Raw genomic sequence first — 6,481 nt, 5'->3', positions numbered from 1 at the left:
TTGCACGCCAGTCTAAGCTAGCGGCAACGCCTACTCACCTGTACCTGGTATCTCTAGCTGACGTCATGGCCGTAGCCATAATGTAGCTAAATCACGAATATTCGCGAGTAGATTCGTCGCTGTCTCGGTCCCTGAGTGGGTGACTCCCAGAAAACACCATTTCCGTGTGCGATACTCCATCCCACCAGTTTTGTGTCGACGGCGACCATTCTGCGAGCCCCCGCGCGATAGCTAGCGCATCGGCTATTCAGTCAGCATGCGAATACCACCATACGAAACCAAGCGTGGTGGTTCACCGCCTAGCAGGTAAGAGCTGTGGCAACGCATTGCTTCCCGCTACCGCATCACAGTGTGCTCGCGTATTATCACCGTTCTATGGAATGGCCCAGCGTCCAAGTTTCTTCAATTGTCTGTTGCTGCCAACACTTGTACTTCGGTAGCCCAACTAGCGACGGTTGTTTGTGCGCACTTCTTTTACTTTTACCATGGTATCTTTTCGCGATCTTTCTTTACTTTTCTATTATAGCCTGCGTCTTTTGCATTCTGCGACCCTTACTCTAGAGCGTATACTTTGAAGGAAGCGGGCACACGTCATTTCCGGTAATTGTATGTTCATGGGTTTGCGGGTTTGCTTTGTTGATAAAGTTACTTGGTAATAGTGCGTAGTACGTTTCTGGCCAACACAGTGTTATCTGATAAGGTGTGCCTCACCCCCACTTTGAGTGCTTCTGCCGGTCTCTTCACCTGATTTTCAGAGTCAGTCTTCCATCCTTGCCCGAGTGTTTACCGATGTATCATCGATTCCCCTTCGATATATTTATATTATCGCTCACATCTTGATGCCCATTTTAAATCAAAGAGCTGGCCGCATGTAATAAAATCGAAATGTGTGTTTTCATGCAATCAGTGATGGTGAAAGTACAGGAGACGTGCAGCATACTCTCTACTCTCCCCACGCTGTCCCTTGCTGCCGAGGTTTTTTCTCGTTTGATTACTCTCGTCATTTTGTATACTTTTAAGATTTTAGAAAACCATCATTCCTTCATCGAAGCCAACTATATCGCCCTTACACACACGCACACGTTGAAGTGACCTAAATGAATGACTAGTGCTTCCACGTTCTTTTTTACAGCGAAACTGTATGTGGCTAGTTTGCAGAAGATCGATGTCCATAGACGAAAAACGTGGGCCGGTCCCGAAGAGAGTGCAATACCGGGTCGCCCTGCGGCGGACGTGAAGCAGGCTTCAAGCACTCAGCCAACTTCCAAAATTAGGTTTATTATCTTGGGTCCAAATACAACCCGTATCAGATATTAAGCTGATAAGAACATATACTACACTTTGACCCGCATCGGCCATGTCGACGTTCGCACCATACACGTGCACGCCATCCCGCGTGTTCAAACTAGTGCCTACCAATCTGAGTGTCTTCTGTCTCCTGACGTCATGATCTACATGGGCTCCTTTCCTCAGTTCTGCTCTGACTGTGAAATGGGTAGGCCATGTGTTGTACGGTCTGAAGAAGAACAGCGTGCCTACCAAGAACGACGGCGTGAACAGAAAAGGGAATGCGTGCGGTGGCGGTGGAAGGAGACCACCGACGATGAGTGGGCTGAGGACGCCAAGCGTAAGCGTGCTGCCCGCCGAGACCACGAGGCGGAAATAAATGCGAACCGTCCATGGCCCCGATCCCGCAAACTTGGAACGTTTCACCGGAACAACGGTCAATCACCACATACACAGCTTCGCTGGTCATCCACCTTCACAGAGTGGAATGGCACTGAATATTTATGCATGTGTGTGTGCGTTTACATTCACTCTCTCTCTCTCTCTATCTGTATTTCTCCCACTGCGTGTCTTTCTTTCTCAGATCACCCCTTCGTAAGTGCAGGGTAGCAAACTGGATTTTTCTCTTCCTGCTCACATTTTCTTTCTCTCTTTCTCTCCTTCGCTCTCTCTATTACTAGCTGAGTTATAAAACTGGACATTTCGATCATTTAAACGCAGTAGGTAAACGGTAATCAACAGATGAGCTACCCGCCGTGGTGGCTTAATAGCTGTCGCGTTCTGCTGCTTAGGACGAAGTTACAGGTTCTAGTCTAGGCCACGCTTCCCGCATCCCGATGGGAACGGGGTGTGAAAACGCTTTTGTGCTTAGATTTAGGTGCACTTTATTATAGCACGGGTGGTCTAAATTAATCGGTAACCCTAACAATGGCAGTCTCCCAAATCCATTGGGCTGCTTTGGCACGTCAAACTTAATAATATGATTTCGAAGGTTGTAGGCAATGACGGGTATTTGCTGAGATTATTGTTGAAAGAGCATAGCTTTAGTCGAAGGAATGTCATTTCAGCGTGGGGACTTCATTTTTATTACTCCTTGCAGCTTTCTCACCTATAACTAAGTAACGCTATTAAAAATAATCGCTGCGGCATTGACGTGTTTTCGGGTACTGTGTGAAGACGCATAGCAAACAAGTAGACATTATACACGGTTGAATGTATTTCAGCAGGTTTTTGCGTTCATTGGTACCAGACGATGTCGATATCCACCACCCCTTTGACGGGAACAATAGAGTTGGAAGACACCATCAGCCTGCAACGCCATCATTGTCACCTCCTGCAGAGCATGCACCACCTCAACTATACTCTATATGCGGATATGTAGACACTACAGAAGTGTTCAACACTTGTTTGAAATGCTGTAGAAGTTAGAAGTAAACCCTAGATCTCGGCTGGTGCGTTTTCTGTTTATTGTTTCTTAGTAGCAAACAACAGTGCGATATTTCTGCCGGCGGAGCTCCTAAACACAACACATAAGTTGAATTGAAGGCAATCAGAAGATGACCACCAAGGTGCAATTGGCAACTTGTAACAGCCCATATTATGACTTGTAGCATTTTGACTATTTTGACGAATGACAGTGTCATTTTGCTGCACAGCTGGGCCGCTATGTTGTAGCGATGCCTTTAAAGTAATAATGCCTTTTCGCGCTTATCGCGCTTTGTCAGTGGTCTGAGCGACGGTCCGCTCACGATATCAACGTTGATAACGCGAGCGGACCGTCGCTCTTACCACTGACAAAGCGCGATAAGCGCGAAAAGGCATTATGACATTAAAGGCATCGCTACAAAATACCGGCCCTGTTATGCTGAGCTGTCATCCACACTTGTTTATTGCATGTGTACAAAGCTCCTGTTGTTGCCAGAATTGCATGGCGTCTGAGACGTTCATAAGCGGTGTTAAACACATATGCTACCCTTCTCACGTGTACGTCACAAACAAAACAAGGGAGTCGAACATTTACCAGCACGGTTCCATATTCAAATCGTATTACTCGAGTTCACATTCACCATCTGTTCAGTGCCTCCTCAGGATTTACGGGTCTGCACGCTTGGCTGCCTGTTGTTACGAGTACGTGAGAGGAATTTCCTTGCCTATTGGCGTCGTGGAATCTACGATACATGCATGTGCACTACGCTCTCTAGCCGAGCAGTCGGCATGGCCGCGAGAAATGCGCGCTGAAACGCGCGAGGCAGAAATCCGATAATGCATGGCCCAGAGCCTCGCAGCGTGAACCGCCTACGTGTCAGCCGTGCCGCGAACAAAAACTCTGAGGGAAGCCAAGCACGCGTGACTGAGTCCGCCGGTGCTCGGGACTTATATGCGTAAGGACTCGGACCTTTCTGTGCATAGATAAGCGATGTTAAGCCGCGCTGCGGAGAATGCAAAATGCTTGTTGCTGCCCCGGGCAGTTACAGAAATGTCTTTGGGGTGGGGTGCCCACAGGAAAAGGGACTCAGACCTTTTACACAAGTACACCAGCCCTATGGTATTTCTGGAACTGCTATTTTCTTTAAGATGAACTTTTTGACGGTGTTAAGATTGAAAACTGACTTAAGGTGGTGCACCTGCGTGGTTTTATCGACGCAGGACGCACGAAGCGATGGAGGTGGGCTCACAAATGTACGTTTGTTCTTTTTTCTTATTTTAAATGCGTAAGCATTGCTATGCCTAACCGAACGAGAAAACCCGTCCGTCCATCACGTAAGATGATCGGCTAGGGCCCACAGCAGCGAGCGAATTCACCTCCATGCTGCCTCTCGCTTCAACGCGAACTAAGCGGCGAGAACACAGCGCTTACGAAGCTATCAGCACTCGGCGCACTCAGTCCCCATCGCAGATAGCTTTCAAGATAGGGCCCTTGTGGCCACGCCAAAGGCAGCCGCTACCGGAGTACGGTTCATTACGGTTGATAGTGGTTCGCATCGAGAAGAACACACATACATACGAGGTGTACGAAACGTGACACTGTTTAACTACATCACGTACTACAGCACGCATCAGCCAGTGCTCATCTTTCACGAAGCAGCTGGCATTATCCAAACGCACCATGATTTAACATGAAGGAACATTGCTACTACTCTCCTCTTCTTCGTCGTCTCATGCTGGTCTCAGTTAACATTTTGGTGTTGCAACCATGCTTCTCCGTTTCACGATTCTTTCGCAGTGTTTCTGGCAATTATACTAAACACAGCAGCATACGACGACGAAACAGCAGGTGATTAGTAGCAAATGCTCACGCATCCTTCAGATGCCTCCCACAGAAGATTCTGCGTGTAATTATTCTTTTTTTTTTCTTTTGTAGCTGCCTGTCTCCTTCGCTGATGAAAGCGTTTAACTTGCGGATAACAGATAGAGTGCTCAGTAATTTTTCTATGATCTCAGTCGTGTACGTAAAGAAAGCGCTACCCTTATTTTATAGCGGGGGGTTCCTCCTCTAATCCTTCACCCCATCCAACCATTTTAAGGGTCACTTACGAGACTACGTGTCACGGGTGGTTTGACCCAGAGTACAAATTAATGCGATATAGAGCCAGCCATCCACATTGAGCAGAATCTGGTAAAGTCATGAGAAATGAAACGGTGATAGCCCGCAGAAAGCTGGCAACATGCTTCCAAGCAATCCTACTTGGTTGCCGAGGCATCCTAGAAATGAGGAATATTTCACCGGTGCGTAATGGGGGCACATGACATGACGGTCGTCAAGAGTTATGTATTTCACTAACATTTATTTTATTTTAGGCAAAGTGCTGAGTTGAGTGTTCCAAAAGACAAGCTAATAGCTGCTGTTGAGGCTTTCTGAAAGGAGGCCCACTAAGATCATTGTTCATCAGACTTCACTTACTCTTTCTTTCTTTGATGTAGACATGTTCGAACCCTTTGCACGCTAACCAGATTGCCAAGCACGCCTTCTCGCCATTCCAGATTGAGCTTTCTGAAATAAGAAAAGTTATTACTCTGTAACTATGGTGTACGAGATGCGAAGAAAAATTTAGAGTAGTTCTCCAGCAAATCGTGAAATGGCAGCATAGGTATGAGAAGAGAGCTAGTAGAACATTTCAACATAATTAATCAATGCGTATAGAGCCATCATGCTGACAACACGGCGAGCTGTTCTATAGAAAGATTTATTGTATGCGTGCGCATACAATACGTGATCACACTTTCGACAAGCACCTTTTGCGATAAACTAAGCGGCTTTGATCTCACAAATGAAGGCTGAGACCAAGCTCAAGTCTGGTAATGTGCCGGTGATAAACGCTTATCTGGATGGGGGCACACACTCAGGAGATACAACAGAGTGCGGGCCTTCTTGTACCCTCCGCCGTTACAGACCCGCATAGTACACGACACCGCGTCTTACGACACCTTTTTATTATTAGTATTATGGAGCTTAGGAGATGTTGTCACTTTTAATTGGTGCTGGCTCCTCCTTTTCGTATAGAGATGCGCAAATAATGAAGTTCGCAGATAACCAAAAGAAATCACCTAAAAGCACTAAAATTAATAGTCAACTCCGAACGATAGCTTTATCTTTGCTCACAACTCTTCGCATTGAGCGTTTGTCGTTTCGTGTGGTTCTTACTGTCTATCACGATTTTGTGCCAAACTTCCTCCCAATCCTCATTATTGATTCTTCACTTCCTGTTTTAACAGTGAAGCTGCTTAAGCTGGAGGTAGTCCGGTGGTCTACGCCCGTAATGTGGGCCGATCCTGTAGGTTGTGCAGAAAGGGTCCAAGCGCAATGGCACATACCCCTGTGAACTAGCGGAGCTGTTTAAGCTCGAGGATGGACCGTCGAGTGCACGCCGCAAAACCTCCGCTTGGCGATGACGCCACCATGCGTTGTCTAGCAACGCTTCGCCCCAGCTGCGCCAACCGCCCCGAGCCTCGCCACAGCGCGTGAGCCGTGACGTCATCGCGCACGCCGCATCGCTTCGCCTTAGCCCTGCCGGGCCATGACGTCACCGCGCCGTGCGGAGTGGTTGCCGTGGCTGCGCAGAGGCGGAGCTAAGCCGTAACATCACTGCGCCAACCCAAGGAATAAATAGCTCTGCGTCGCCGCCGCGGCAACACAAAAGCCCCGCCGTCTCCGCGCCAAGCACATGGCCGCGAAGCCGAAAAAGAACATCACTCC

At 47.8% G+C, this 6,481-nt stretch overlaps 1 pseudogene; it reads right to left on the bottom strand.

Annotated features, from left to right (window-relative positions):
• Positions 1-1,179: 1,179 nt before the first annotated feature.
• LOC119457169 (U2 spliceosomal RNA) lies at positions 1,180-1,359 on the bottom strand (annotated as a pseudogene).
• Between the last annotated feature and the right edge of the window lie 5,122 nt (positions 1,360-6,481).

Source organism: Dermacentor silvarum, chromosome 6 (assembly GCF_013339745.2).
Source record: "Dermacentor silvarum isolate Dsil-2018 chromosome 6, BIME_Dsil_1.4, whole genome shotgun sequence".
In the NCBI taxonomy this organism is placed as follows: Eukaryota; Metazoa; Arthropoda; class Arachnida; order Ixodida; family Ixodidae; genus Dermacentor; species Dermacentor silvarum.
The sequence above is the reverse complement of the archived record's forward strand: the minus strand, read 5'-3'. Positions and strand labels throughout refer to the sequence as shown.